Source organism: Myxocyprinus asiaticus, chromosome 43 (genome assembly GCF_019703515.2).
Source record: "Myxocyprinus asiaticus isolate MX2 ecotype Aquarium Trade chromosome 43, UBuf_Myxa_2, whole genome shotgun sequence".
Classification (NCBI taxonomy): Eukaryota; Metazoa; Chordata; class Actinopteri; order Cypriniformes; family Catostomidae; genus Myxocyprinus; species Myxocyprinus asiaticus.
The window spans coordinates 28,478,428-28,494,301 of record NC_059386.1 but is presented as its reverse complement, the minus strand read 5'-3'; the positions used below and the strand labels follow the sequence as shown (position 1 = coordinate 28,494,301).

General features: G+C 38.6%; 1 protein-coding gene across 3 annotated transcripts in view; it reads right to left on the bottom strand.

The window, feature by feature from the left end:
• Positions 1-15,874, bottom strand: part of LOC127434038 (RNA-binding protein Musashi homolog 2-like) — a 267,544-nt gene that overhangs the window by 168,532 nt on the left and 83,138 nt on the right. The gene's annotated exons all lie outside the window — the stretch shown is intronic.

Here is a 15,874-nt window from a genome sequence, read left to right as displayed (position 1 = left end):
AAACATGAGCAAATCAATACACCTTAGACCCAAATGATCTATACCCAGACTACAAAAAGATCCTTTCAGATCATCATGTCCGTTAGTTAGAAGGTAGAAAGGTATCTAGATAGATAGAAAGAAACAAACAAATATATTGAGATAAGAACTGTATGTGTGTGCACTTCACTGATCTGCATAATGGCTCATAGATAGTGACTTCAGGTTCATGCTAAGGTCAAAAGGTCAGACCTTAGCTTGACCTTCATTTTTCAAGATCTACTTCCTTGCTAAACAAACTACTGTATTAATGAAAGATTTAGTGCAGCAGTAATTCCCGTCTAAATAGACGTACCTCCCCAAGACTTCACTGCTAATAATGCTGTTAACAATCAGTTTTGCTTATACCACACACACACGTCTGGCACCATTAGTGCAGCCTTCCATTCAGTTAAACCCCTGACATGTTTTCTTCTGCTCTGACACACGTCCAGATGCTTTTCAGATCCAGTCGCTCTTAAAAATAATAACAGAGCAAAAAATAAATAAATAAATAAATAAATCCTTTTCCCCTCAAAACACAATTAAGAGATGTGGAGGGGAAGGAGGGGGTGCATTAAAACCTCAATTAATTCCTGAGCCAAGTAAATATGATGGATTCTTACAGCACTTTAGTACAGCTAAAGTGCATGAGAAGAGAGAGACAAAGGAATGAGACAGAGAAAGAGGAACATAATAGAAAAAAAGAAATAAATAAAAAAGAGTTTTATCATTACAAAAGGCCAACTAGTAGGACAGGACACAAAAATGAACCAGGCAATTCTGTACTAATGCTTAGAAACATAGTAAATAGTTAACATAAACAGATTTGTATTTTATTTATGTGTGTATGTATAAACACACACACACACACACTATATGGCCAAAAGTTTGTGGACACCCCTTCTAATTAACAAATTTGGTTACTCCATTAAATCCAGTAAAGAAAAATCTTAATGTTTCTTTATGTAATGGCTTGGGCTTTGTGTGCTTCCAAATGTGTGGCAACTGTTTGGGGATAGCCCTTTTCTGTTCCAGCATGACAATGCCCCTGTAAACAAAGTGAGGTCCATAAAGAAATGGTTTACTGTGTCTGGCATGGAAGAAACTGACAGGCCTGCACAAAGCCCAGACCTAAACCCCACTGATTACTTTTGGGGTGAACTGGAACGGCAACTTTAAGTCAGGCCCCATTGGCCAACATCAGTTCCTGACCTCACTGATAGCCTTGTGTCTGAATGAGAGCAAATCCCTGCAGCCATGTTACTACATACAGTATAGTGGAAAGCCTTCCCAAAAGAGTGGAAGCTGTTATTACAGCAAAGGGGGAAATTGATGCCTAGGATTTTGAAATCAAACATTCATCAAGCACACACACACATATATATATATATATATATATATATATATATATATATATATATATATATATTAAATGTTGTATATAAGGGCTGTAACATTTAACGTTAACATATTTTTAACTAATTAATTGCACAGTTTTCTGTCATTAATCGATATTTGTCATGGTACAGACAGAAATGTGTACAGAGATCAGTGAGAGGCAGGAAAAGAGAGAAAGAATATTATTAAATGCTTCATAAATATAGGTATTCAATCATAGAATGCACAATAATCACATCAACCACCCAACACACAAATCATGAGTGAACAAGTGGTTAATATTTCTCAAAGGAGCACAAAGTAGAGAGTTGACTGTCTGTCCATCTACCTATCTATTTGCATAAGTGCCACAAGCTTGTATTTGACACTCATTCCAAAATTAAAATCAATTACAGTGGCCACAAATCAGAGCATAAAACATAAGCACATCCGCCCAGCAGCCAGCAGGCTATATGGGCCATCAGGGTAGTTTCTAAACCCCTTATTCTGCCTGGATATTTATCTACCAGCATCCATGTTTTTATCAGCACTGATCTGGCTAATGTTCCTGCACTACCAGCCATTTCATCTGCTTGCTGTGACACCACGGCTCTATGCGAGAGGCATTTCCCCGCCTGCCGCTGCTGCCCTGTCTGCAGACGCTTACGTTTTTAGCCGGCTCTTTATGCTGTGTGACAGGCCTGCCCAGAGGGCTGATGGGATTTCTACAAGCACTGCAACAACACAATTACTTTCTCTCCTGCTTTCTCCATGGTGACAACTCAACACGACTGCCTCAGTCCTCTTGGAGAAAAGAAACACGTCTGTCCTTAGAGAGACAGCACGGTAAACAGACAGCAAGAAAAGCCTGCATGTTACACACATGCATTATTCTGAGTGAAACGCATGCTGTACAAACACAGACAGTGGCTGTGTCCAAATTCTTGGAGTTTCATAGTATCTACTGAATTTGATGTAGAACTTAATTCTTGACTGTTGATGAAGCACATTCTGTTAGCAATTAGGTGTGTAGTACAATATGCAGAATGTCATCTGGGTATTGTTTTCCTAGTGTGTCATGAATATTGAGTATTCTGACATTTGATGAACTGCATTTTGCATACTGGGTAGCAGGGAAGTATGCATACTTGGACGCAGGGACTCCGGTATCAGCATCTGTCATGACAGGCCATTCCTGCCCAAGTTCCTCTCGATGACATACAGGAAAGGGTTTGTGCTAATATGATCCAATCTCTCTTTATTTGTGCAGAATCTGCTTGTGTCACTCATTAAAATGAGATCCGAGTTATGAAGATGTATCCCCAGCCCACCTCGAACAGACAGGAAAACTGACAAAGGGCTCCAGGGAGGAGCCAGAGAAACGAAAGAGACTAATAACTTTCCTACCGATCTGCTCACACACCTGCTTGTGTTTTAGAGCACTAGCTAAAGGAGAATACAACAGCATGAGGACACCCTCAGAGATTAAATGACCTCTCTGTTTCCTAGAAGATCACGGTCTCCTCTCTCTAATTGGTTTTGAGAGATTTGTCATTGGGTTACTTGTGTTTCTCAAGGACACAGCCCTCACTCTGAGTTTAAAATAAAATAAAATAGAATAAACTTTTCATTTCACACACTATTGGGACCAATGACATTTGTTTAACGAATTTACAATATGCAACATCAGCACTGAACAGTGGCTTGTTAAACAGGATCCAGCCAGATCATTTATGAAAACGTAGATCTGCATAAGACCTGTGGACCATTCTTCCTTACAGAACTGCTTAAGCTCAGCCATATTCTAAGGATGTCTGGTGTGAACGGCTCTCTTGAGGTCATTCCACAGCATCTCTATTGGGTTAAGGTCTTGGCTCTGACTGGGCCACTCCAAAAAGGTGGATTTTCTTTTTGGCAGTAACCCTACCACCCTGACATTATCCTATAAGATGTCTTGATAAACTTGGGAAGCAGCAAAGCAGCCCCAAATCATGATGCTCCCTCTACCGTACTTCACGTTGGAATGATGCTTTCATGTTGGTATGCAGTGCCCTTTTTACATCATACATAGTGCTGCGTGTTCTTCACAAACAATTCAACCTTAGTTTAATCAGTCTACAAAACATTTGTCAAGGTGGTCTCTGGCAGACAAAAGCAATATTTTTGTTGGAAAGCAGTGGCTTCCTTTGTGGTGTCCTGCCATGGACGGTTTAATGTTTTCCATATAGTACACTCACGAACAGAGATTTTTAACCAGTTCCGATGATTCCTTAAAGTCTTTAGCTTTCACTCAAGGGTTCTTTTTTATCTGCGGTGTACCCTTTGAGTCATCTTGGCTGGACAGCCACTTCTTGGGAGAGTAGCCACTGTACTAAATTGTTTCCATTTATAGGCTATTTGTCTATCTGTGGACAGATGAATATCTAAGCCCTTCGAGATAACTTTGTAACCCTTTCCAGCTTTACGCAAAGCAACAATTCTTGATCATAGGTCTTCTGAGATCTCTTTTTTTGCAAGGCATGGTCCACGTCAGCAGATGCTTCTTGTGAACAGCAAACTCAAAATGTTTGAGGGCTTTTTATACAGGTGCATCTCAATAAATTAGAATGTCGTGGAAAAGTTCATTTATTTCAGTAATTCAACTCAAATTGTGAAACTCGTGTATTAAATAAATTCAGTGCACACAGACTGAAGTAGTTTAAGTCTTTGGTTCTTTTAATTGTGATGATTTTGGCTCACATTTAACAAAAACCCACCAATTCACTATCTCAAAAAATTAGAATACATCATAAGACCAATAAAAATAACATTTTTAGTGAATTGTTGGCCTTCTGGAAAGTATGTTCATTTACTGTATATGTACTCAATACTTGGTAGGGGCTCCTTTTGCTTTAATTACTGCCTCAATTCGGCATGGCATGGAGGTGATCAGTTTGTGGCACTGCTGAGGTGGTATGGAAGCCTAGGTTTCTTTGACAGTGGCCTTCAGCTCATCTGCATTTTTTGGTCTCTTGTTTCTCATTTTCCTCTTGACAATACCCCATAGATTCTCTATGGGGTTCAGGTCTGGTGAGTTTGCTGGCCAGTCAAGCACACCAACACCATGGTCATTTAACCAACTTTTGGTGCTTTTGGCAGTGTGGGCAGGTGCCAAATCCTGCTGGAAAATGAAATCAGCATCTTTAAAAAGCTGGTCAGCAGAAGGAAGCATGAAGTGCTCCAGAATGTCTTGGTAAATGGATGCAGTGACTTTGGTTTTCAAAAAACACAATGGACCAACACCAGCAGATGACGTTGCACCCCAAATCATCACAGACTGTGGAAACTTAACACTGGACTTCAAGCAACTTGGGCTATGAGCTTCTCCACCCTTCCTCCAGACTCTAGGACCTTGGTATCCAAATGAAATACAAAACTTGCTCTCATCTGAAAAGAGGACTTTGGAACACTGGGCAACAGTCCAGTTCTTCTTCTCCTTAGCCCAGGTAAGACGCCTCTGACGTTGTCTGTGGTTCAGGAGTGGCTTAAAAAGAGGAATACGACAACTGTAGCCAAATTCCTTGACATGTCTGTGTGTGGTGGCTCTTGATGCCTTGACCCCAGCATCAGTCCATTCCTTGTGAAGTTCACCCAAATTCTTGAATCGATTTTGCTTGACAATCATAAGGCTGCGGTTCTCTCGGTTGGTTGTGCATCTTTTTCTTCCACACTTTTTCCTTCCACTCAACTCTGTTAACATGCTTGGATACAGCACACTGTGAACAGCCAGCTTCTTTGGCAATGAATGTTTGTGGCTTACCCTCCTTGTGAAGGGTGTCAATGATTGTCTTCTGGACAACTGTCAGATCAGCAGTCTTCCCCATGATTGTGTAGCCTAGTGAACCAAACTGAAAGACCATTTTGAAGGCTCAGGAAACCTTTGCAGGTGTTTTGAGTTGATTAGCTGATTGGCATGTCACCATATTCTAATTTTTTGAGATAGTGAATTGGTGGGTTTTTGTTAAATGTGAGCCAAAATCATCACAATTAAAAGAACCAAAGACTTAAACTACTTCAGTCTGTGTGCACTGAATTTATTTAATACACGAGTTTCACAATTTGAGTTGAATTACTGAAATAAATGAACTTTTCCACGACATTCTAATTTATTGAGATGCACCTGTAAGTCAAAGTAGCTTTAACCCAAACCTCCAATCTCATTCCATTACTTGGATACCAGGTTTGCCAACTCCTGATTCTACTTAGATTTTGTTGATGTCATTAGCCTAGGGGTTCACATACCTTTTCCAACCTATACTGTGAATGTTTGAATGATGTATTCAATATGAACAAGAACAATAAAAAAAAACTGTTATTAGTTCAAACAGATTGTGTTTGTTCATTATTGTAAATTAGAAAAAGATCAAACCAGATTTTAAGATAAATGCAGGTAATTCCAAAGGGTTCACATATTTTTTCTTGCCAATGTACATATCAATACCTATTCTGAGTCATTTTTAAATTGGAAAGTGGAAAATGGTCAGGTGAAACTAAATTCTGGACTGTTTTTGGTGCAAAAGACCTTGACTATAAAGGGGATAGTTAGTGATAGTTCATGGATCAGTGTTTGGACCAACAATCCTTTGGTTACCAGCTCAGATCTTTAACACATAGGCTACACCACCTTCAAGACCCATGTCAAAAACCCAGGCAAAAGCTCTATTTAAGCAGGAAAGCCTTCATGCATGCAGAGAGAGCAAATCGGCTGGCAGTAAATGCTCAAAAAAATAGAACCAAATCATGAGCTTATACATCACCGACTTCAGCATAAGAGTGAGAGCTGGAGAATGGACTCTTGAGAGCCTCTCGATCACACACACACACACTCACAGACTCTCATCTGACATGACAAGAATGAGAGCCTCTCTCTTTCTCACACACACACTCTTATCCTCCATGGCCCCTGATTTAGTGAATGACAGTATTTGTAGACAGCTGATTACAGTTGTCTGACTTAGGTTTCATCTCTCAAATAAGGCCACTTGAACCAGAGGGATCCATTCCAGCCAAGACCGCTTTCCTGTGTGGAAAAGATGTCTCGTCCTGCTCCTAATCAGAGTACTTTCTCCCTCTGCTTTTCTGCCTTCTGTTCATTTTCAAAGAGGAGTGATTAGAATGTGGCTGTAGCTATCAGCGATCCACGGCCGCTCTCACTTTCCTAATAGTGATTACAGGGTTAGACGTCCACCAGTCTCTGATACCAGATCAACAGCAACACACTTAGACACACATTGTAACTTTTAAAGTCATTGTAAAGCACACTTCCTTCCAGTTCCAAACTGAAGTTAATGGGCATCTACAGAAATCCTGGAGTGCTGCCATCAGTGTTTCCGCTATGTCCAGCCACTTTATTTTCACAGTATTTATAATTTTTATTTTTTTTTTTTTTAAGATTTTGCTATGAATCTTATTCTTTATATAAACTACATGGCCAAAAGTTGTGGAAACCCCCTTCTAATTAACAGTTTGGCTACGACCCCTAATTCCAGTTAAGATCATTCTTAAAAGGAATATTCCGGGTTATATACAAGTTAAACCAGAGATTATTTAGCAGAGATGGGCCACTTCTTTTTATATGAACGGGAGAAATTGGAATGCCCTACAGTCAACAAATGTAGAAAGGAAGTCCCGCCTTCCAGGTAAAAGAGCCAATCTCCTTTTAGATATAGTCATCTCCTGTCAATTAACTCAAGAATGTGCATGCACATTAGCTATACAAGCCAGGAATTTTTTTTGCCTAATCTGAGGTGAAGAAGCACAATTTGTGATAACAGTGTTGTCAGATTTTACTGCTGATTTGAAATATGTTCTTTGATCATAATCTTGACCAACCGTTTTGGAGATTTCTGTCTTTCCCCATTCAAGTAGATAGGAGCTGTCCTTTCATGACTGGAATTAGCTTCCCAGGAGTGTTACAAAGATGGCCGCCAGTGGACTGACTTGGTAAAAAGACTTTGGTTAAGCTCAGTCAACAGCATTTGTGACAATGATGATTACCACAAAAAAAAAGGCACTTATAATGGAATTGAATGGGGAAACTTTTTGGAGAGTTTAAACACAGAAATGTGAAGCTTATAATTTTATAAAAGCACTTACATTAATTCTTCTGTTAAAACTCGTGTTATTTAAGCTGTAAAGTTGTTAAAAACTTTTTTTTTTTACAGTCGTTTTAGGGTTTTAGTGTTTACGGTGTTACGTCATCATGGCAACAAAGTTATATCCAATTTTACAACTTTACACAGAAAAGGTTAGCAAGCCATTTTATCGCACTAAAATCATGTTAACATGCATATTGTTTAAATGTTTTTGGCAATACTTTTAAAACAATTAATGTTTTAATGTTTACTGATTGGCCCCTTTCACTTCCATTGCAAGTGCCTTAAATGAGGGATGAGTCAAAATTCATTTTTGTGGTAATCAACATTGTGCCACAAATGCTGTCGATTAAGCTTAATTTGATATTAACCCAGACTACTCCTTTAATGCTACAGCATACGTTCACTGAGCAACACTATGGATCTAATAAAGTTCCCAAGGAGGTCTTCTGCTGTTGTAGCCCATCCACTTCAAGGTTCAACATGTCGTGCATTCTGAGATGCAATTCTGCTCACTACAATTGTACAGTGTGGTTATCGGAGTAACCGTAACCCTTCTGTCAGCTTGAACCAGTCTGGCCATTCTCTGTTGACCTCTCTCATCAACAAGGCATTTCTGTCCACAGAACAACCGCTCACTGGATGTTTTTAGTTTCTGGCACCATTCTGAGTAAACCCTAGAGACTGTTGTGCGTGAAAATCCCAGGAGATCAGCAGTTACAGAAATACCCAAACCAGCCCATCTGGCACCAACAATCATGCCACGGTCGAAATCACTGAGATCACATTTTTTCCCCATTCTGATGGTTGATGTGAACATTAATTGAAGCTGCTGACCCCTATCTGAATCATTTTATGCACTGCTGACACATTATTGTCTGATTAGGTAATCGTATCAATAAGTAGGTGTACAAGTGTTCCTAATAAAGTGCTCAGTGAGTGTATATATTCTGTATTATACTTGTATAATAATTTTCCCCCCTGAAACCTAAAAATGTGATATAGGTATTGCAGTAACTGAAGAGCCACCTTTAAAATAAAAGTGCATTTTTTGATTCTCAAACATGTGATTTTGACATTTTTGTTTTTGAGGATGAATAAAGGTACTTTTCTAGTTTCAACATTATTTGTACTTCAGACCATTGTTTTGTTGAACAAGAAAAAAAACTAGCTTTATGCCATGTGCCCCACATTTGGTTTAATCATTAAATATGTCAAATTTAACATTTTACACACAAAGCAACATTGAGAGCCTCATATCTTTGGGTATGAACAATATACAGCCTTTAATATAAGGATACCAAAAGAAAAGTTTAATCTGAACCAGAATCTAAAAGGATATTAAGATATCCTTAATACTTCTGGAGTTATGGGCACTCCAACTTTGGAAAAACAACAAACAAAAAAAGTGTTCTTTCACATTTTTTTTTACTAACACCACAGGCGTATAATGCAACAAAGGGGTGCTGAAGTCCAATGATTTTAGTAAAAGACCCACTTATCTCTATGAAAAAATAAAATAACACTGTCACCTTTCTGTGGTTATTTTTTTTTTTTTAGTAATTTTACCTCAAATCATATATATAATCATTACACTTAAAAACCTACCTCAGCAATATTGACTTTATTACGAATTCTCAAGAGAAACATAGGCTTTGGCAAAATCCAGAAGGATTTCTTAAAGCCATTCAGAAATACTATTTTCATGATTATAAATGGCTAGCCTCAAGCTGAATTTAGGTTATTTGAGCATGGGAATTGTAACAGTTTAACAAAAATGACCTCCACTGTAATATTGCTGCTTTCTCACTTTTTTCTTCCCTCCCTCCATCTCTCTCTCTCTGCACACACTTCCCGTTGAGTCATCATAAACCACAGCTGGAGAAAAGAGAGATACAGAGAGAGAGAGAATGTTTTGCTGGGAATGTGTAAAGCAAGTTGGCACAGTTGCTTCTCTCCCCTCTTGATGATAAGGCTCACAGATGACTGGGCACCAAGCTGGCACTGCCATCCTGCGGCTTTGCCCTGCAGAGCACCTTCACGGCTTCTGGGTTCAGATCAGCTTTCTCCTGCACTGAAACCCCACTAGACTCCTGTAGCCTCATCACAGCAGGCTTTTAACAGGGGCCAATGACCAAAGCCACCGACCCACCAAACCTGAAAGATCAGATCATGAGAACTCGCAGACTGAATCACATGGCCTAGATTCCAAACAAGCAGCAGAACAACAGTCTGTGTTCGGAGAAAATTCCACAAATACAGTGCATCCGGAAAGTATTCACAGCACTTCACTTTTTCCACATTTTGTTATGTTACAGCCTTATTCCAAAATTGATTAAATTCATTATTTTTCTCAAAAATCTACAAACAATACCCCATAATGACAACGTGAAAGAAGTTTGTTTGAAATCTTTGCAAATTTATTAAAAAAAAATAAAAATCACATGTACATAAGTATTCACAGCCTTTGCTCAATACTTTGTTGAAGCACCTTTGGCACCAATTACAGGCTCAAGTCTTTTTGGTATGATGCTACAAGCTTGGCACACCTATTTTTGGGCAGTTTCTCCCATTCTTCTTTGCAGCACCTCTCAAGTTCCATCAGGTTGGATGGGGAGCGTCGGTGCACAGCCATTTTCAGATCTCTCCAGAGATGTTCAATCGGGTTCAAGTCTGGGCTCTGGCTGGGCCACTCAAGGATATTCACAGAGTTGTCCCGGAGCCACTCCTTTGCTATCTTGGCTGTGTGCTTAGGGTCGTTGTCCTGTTGGAAGATGAACCTTCGCCCCAGTCTGAGGTCCAGAGCGCTCTGGAGCAGGTTTTCATCAAGGATGTCTCTGTACATTGCTGCATTCATCTTTCCCTCGATCCTGACTAGTCTCCCAGTTCCTGCCGCTGAAAAACATCCCCACAGCATGATGCTGCCACCACCATGCTTCACTGTAGGGATGGTATTGGCTAAGTGATGAGCGGTGCCTGGTTTCCTCCAGACATGACGCTTGCCATTCAGGCCAAAGAGTTCAATCTTTGTTTCTCATGGTCTGAGAGTCCTTCAGGTGCCTTCTTCCCCGATCGCTCAGTTTGGCCGGGCAGCCAGCTCTAGGAAGAGTCCTGGTGGTTCCAGACTTCTTCCATTTAAGGATGATGGAGGCCACTGTGCTCATTGGTACCTTCAATGCTGCATACATTTTTCTGTACCCTTCCCCAGATCTGTGCCTCGATATAATCCTGTCTCGGAGGTCTACAGACAATTCCTTGGACTTCATGGCTTGATTTGTGCTCTGACATGCACTGTTAACTGTGGGACCTTATATAGACAGGTGTGTGCCTTTCCAAATCATGTCCAATCAACTGAATTTACCCCAGGTGGACTCCAATCAAGTTATAGAAACATCTCAAGGATGATCAGTGGAAACAGGATGCTTCTGAGCTCAATTTTGAGTGTCATGGCAAAGGCTGTGAATACTTGTGTACATGTGATTTTGTTTTTCGTTTTTTATTTTTATTAAATTTGCAAAGATTTCAAATGTACTTATTTCACGTTGTCATTATGGGGTATTGTTTGTAGAATTTTGAGGAAAATAATGAATTTAATCAATTTTGGAATAAGGCTGTAACATAACAAAATGTGAAAAAAGTGAAGCGCTGTGAATACTTTCCGGATGCACTGTAGGAGCACAGTCAAGTCAACGTGAAATCAAAACTGACCCTATTTACTGTCTTAATAAATGTCTCTGGTTTTATTTTGCACAATTTAAAAATATGTTTTAATAATGGTTTATCAAAATGTAATACCTTTTTTGGCCTCAGAACACCCTCGCAACCACCTAGGAACATACTAACAAACACCTAGAACACCCTAGCAACCTCATAGCAAACACAAATAACAACTCGGAAAACCTTAGCAAACACAAAGCAATACCTTGGCAACCACTCACAAGCATTGGGGCTCATTCATGAAACACGAGCAGAATGAATTTTTGTATAAATCATTTGTAAAGCCATTCTGACGTCAATTCTCGGATTCATGAAAGTTTTCGGATTTTGAAAATGTTAGTTGGTACGAACGAAATTTACACCTGCTCCCGACCACGTGTAATTTGTAAGACATCTGAACGTGTTGTGTTCTTACAGGCAAACTGTCATGACTACATTTTGATAGAAGTGAAATTAAATAAGTAATGTCAAAATTAACTAATAATTAAATGAGTGTAATTAACCTTAAAATATAACAAATTAATTATATAATTAATAGTATAATTTATATATTTGTATAATAACTCTGCTTATCGTTTTTCCAGCAGAAGTGCTTGATTTTTCTTGAAAAAATGTATGCCCTTTGACGCGACTGATTTGTTTTATTTGATATGAGTGCTATAATTTAGGTTTAATAATTTAGTATAGGCATCAGTAAATCGCGTTCAGTTGATAATGTATGATCAGTGCTAATGCTGTTAAATCCATAAATAAACACATCACGGGCAGGTGCATACTCAATATAATGGGGAAAAAATAGAAAAAGCCTATTCTCGTATAGCTTGCAAATCTGTAATATCTTAAAGTGTTTCGGTCAAAGATCTTCTTCAGGCATTCTATTAATTTCTCTGAAGATTCTTCCAGTTGCAAGTATATCATTGTTACCATCATGATTTACCTGATAAATTTTACAAATGATGCTGGTGATGCACTGCTAACGGAACCAAAGAAGGTTAATGGTGGTGGACATCCTCCTTCCGGCGTGAACTGAAGTCTTTTTTTATACTTATGTCAAACCATTTTTATTGAATTCTTGATCTGTTTGATTCACAAAAGAGCGTCATATGACAGAAAAAACATGCAATGACAGTAAGTCCTCACTTTCTTTGAGAAACTATTGTGCTTGCTAAATAAAAAAATTATGATGTGAGTGCACTTCATTCATAAAAACGATTTCATTACTGTTCCACAGAGATGTTAAAAGCATTTCCTAGTGATCTGGTGACTTCCTTATATGGCTTTTCATGGGCGTTGGTTATGATAATTGTGAATGAGCGTGCACACGCCACCTCTTTACAAATGTTTGTAATTCACTAACATACACACGTTATACTAACAAATCTGGGGAGTACGAAGCGTTTGTAAATACGGTGGAAAGTTTTTGGGAAGGTCGTTTTTATGCGCAAATTACTCATGCAGAATTTACTCATATATTTACCAAAGTTTCATGAATGAGGCCCATTGTGTGTTTAAGCAAGCACCACTAAGATTTTCTTTAGAAGATGTAAAAATCTAGTATTTCTTTGCTTTCTCGATCTAAAAAGAAGCTGCTCATCTAAGCACAAAACACAGCATCTGGTCAGCCTCTGGGGAGTCAGGACCACTAAATTATTACAACACACACACGCACACAGTTTCTCTGACTAACCAAATCTCTATCATTATCTTTTTCACTGACTCATTCGCTTCTCCTCCTCATCTCTCCTCCATTTACGTCTCTTCTTTCTCTATCTTTCGTAATTGCTCCCAGATCTCTAATTTTCTCAGCCATGCTCTGCTGCTAAGCTTTTAAAGGTTTAGACACATCACTTAAACCCCGTCCTGTCGCACACCTCAACAGAGCCACAGGACCTCTTCATTTCTCGTTTCTTTATTCTCTTCTCTGTAACCTGTAGGTCCAATTGGCGATAAAACACACGGTTCTTGCCAAATGATGCCCCTGGGCTCATAAAATTTTGAGTCAGTCCAGACTAAAATGGTTGTGTGCACAGTGTGTTCTTTTTAGAAGGAAGGAATTATGATGTTTTAACTCTGTAAAGGATAATAAGCCTTTTAAAACACTCAGCAGTGAAGCAGCACTTTAGCAGACAAGTGAAACGGGTAACGGTAAGTAACCATCACTGAAATGCCATCTAAAGAACACTTGACTTATGTAGCGAACCAGAGTATATCAGGTTTACAGTAGAAATTGCTCTGCTTCCATTTCAAGACTTCAGTTGTTTTAAACACAGCTGAAAACTACATGCCTAAAACTGCGCATTCCAATTTTGGATGTGTGCCAAGCGCTGGTGATGACTTCAGACCGATCGCATTCTTGTGCTTAAAAAGGCTAGATAAAGTGCAACAAAATAAAGTTTAACCCTCTGGGGTCGACGGACGCACCGGCGCGTCCTGCTGGATTTTTTCCTTATAACAGCAGAAACAACTTAAAATACTCCATTTTTGGGCATACAGATAAGTGTAAGACATCATTAGAGACTATAAAGGGTCTACTTTTATTTGTGTACACTCACAATAACAACAAAACCTTGTGCTTTTGTAAAATAAGGAAAATAAACAGGGTGCGCTTTCAGCCGTCTCTGTCTCTGCGAGCATCTTTCTGAAACACGTCAAAAAAATTAACTGAAACTCCGCGAATACTTATCACACAAACATGAAACATATGTCTAAAGAAAGCTTAAAATGTCTACTTTTAAATAAAACAATTCAAATTTAATCAGCTAATTATCGCTAATGTGATCACACCCACCAGCAGCGGAGCGCGCTATTGATACGGTAACGTGCTGAGGCGATCAATGCAAATGGTAAACGCCCCCAACAGTGCCTTAAAAAGCATCAAGTTCATTTACTTTTCTGTGTGTTTGGAAGATACACAGGTGAGGAAGCTCCTGGATAGTGACGAAGAGTTCACATTTTCCTCAGAAGAAGAGCGGGACTCCGATGAACGTTTGCATTTTGAAGAGCGACTTGATCCAGCCAAGGATACAATTTCGGATGAGTAAGTCGTTTAGTTTTATTTACATTAGTTGACATGCTATTTTATATAAACATGTACATATTTTACTAGCTGGACTATTTCCAGACTTGCCAGCCAGGATTCAGAGTATTGAAATTTGAAATATGTCCTAATAGGCAAGTTTTTGTTACATTTAAATGTTGTTTCGGCTAAGGCAGGTATTTAAATTGTATGCTGTATGATATAAATATGATATGTAATATGATATAAAAATAATATGAATGTTTAAATTATATTTTAACTAGTGTTTATGCTGCCTCATTATCATCAACAAAGCTTGTGCTTGCAAAATCTGTTCGGGTGTAAATGTGTAAAATGTGCTGTAAATATGCCCATATTAGAAAATCAGCATATTAGAATGATTTCTGAAGGATCATGTGACACTGAAGTCTGCAGTAATGATGCTGAAAATTCAGCTTTGATCACAGGAATAAATTGCATTTTACAATATGTTCAAATAGAAAACAGTTATTTTAAGTTGTAAAAATATTTCACAATATCACTGTTTTTGCTGTATTTTGGATCAAATAAATGCAGCCTTGGTGAGCAGAAATGACTTCTTTTAAAAACATTAAAAAATCTTAACGATCTAAAACTTTTAAAAGGTAGTGTAGATCTAAAGTTTTTAAGTAAAGTCTTTATGTAAAGAAAATGTATAGTCAGATTACTTCTTTGAATTTAAACTTGATTTTGTGAATAAGCTACAAACAATACATTCAATCATTAAGTCTCCTCACATTCATTCTCTCTCAGGGGAGGGGTCTTTGTCTCCTCAGGTGTGAATCACATCAATATTCATGATCATCCACGCCTCCTCGCATGTGGCCTTTCTAACACTAGAAGTGTCTTACGAAAGTTAAATGACTATATTGTTTTGAATGAATGAGTGATCAGGATGGTTTTCACATCATTTTGTAGCAAAAACTCTAGGCTACAAGATCCAGTTCTCAGAAGTCTTATATATACATGTTGTTCACATATTATTGTAGCCCAGTTTGTGCTGAATACATTAATATGTTTTTAAGCAACTGAAAAAAGCACAAATGTCAAGGCATGTCAAAACTTCTCCAGGGCCCAAAACACCATCAGACTCCAGAGGGTTAAAAGAAACCAGGTGTCTCGAGATGCATTTTAAAGTTCTTTTTAACTTGACACGGCATCCAAAAAAGTGCTCCTGCACGAGATGCTGAATAAACAAAAACAAAGCAAAACAAAAGACGTTCGTCAAGCGCAATTACACAGAAAAACTAATTGTAAACTGTATGGTTGCAAAAGCGTACAGTGTGAACAGCCCCTTACAGTAGGTGGAGGTCTTCGGCCATTGCGTCTTGCTCTCTTATCAGCATTTTTCAGATTAAGTAATGGGTTTGTCTGTGTCTCGAGTTCCTCGTGTTCTGTTCCTTTCTGTTGTGTTCTATATGTTTGAATAGCCCCTGCCCAGGGATCATGAGCCGCTTTACCACGAGTTCAGCCGAATACCACTGCTATATGGGAATAAGTCTACCCTACATACAGCTGTAATGAAAAACACTGTGGTACAAATCACTGTTATTATGAAGTTTGAGTCTGT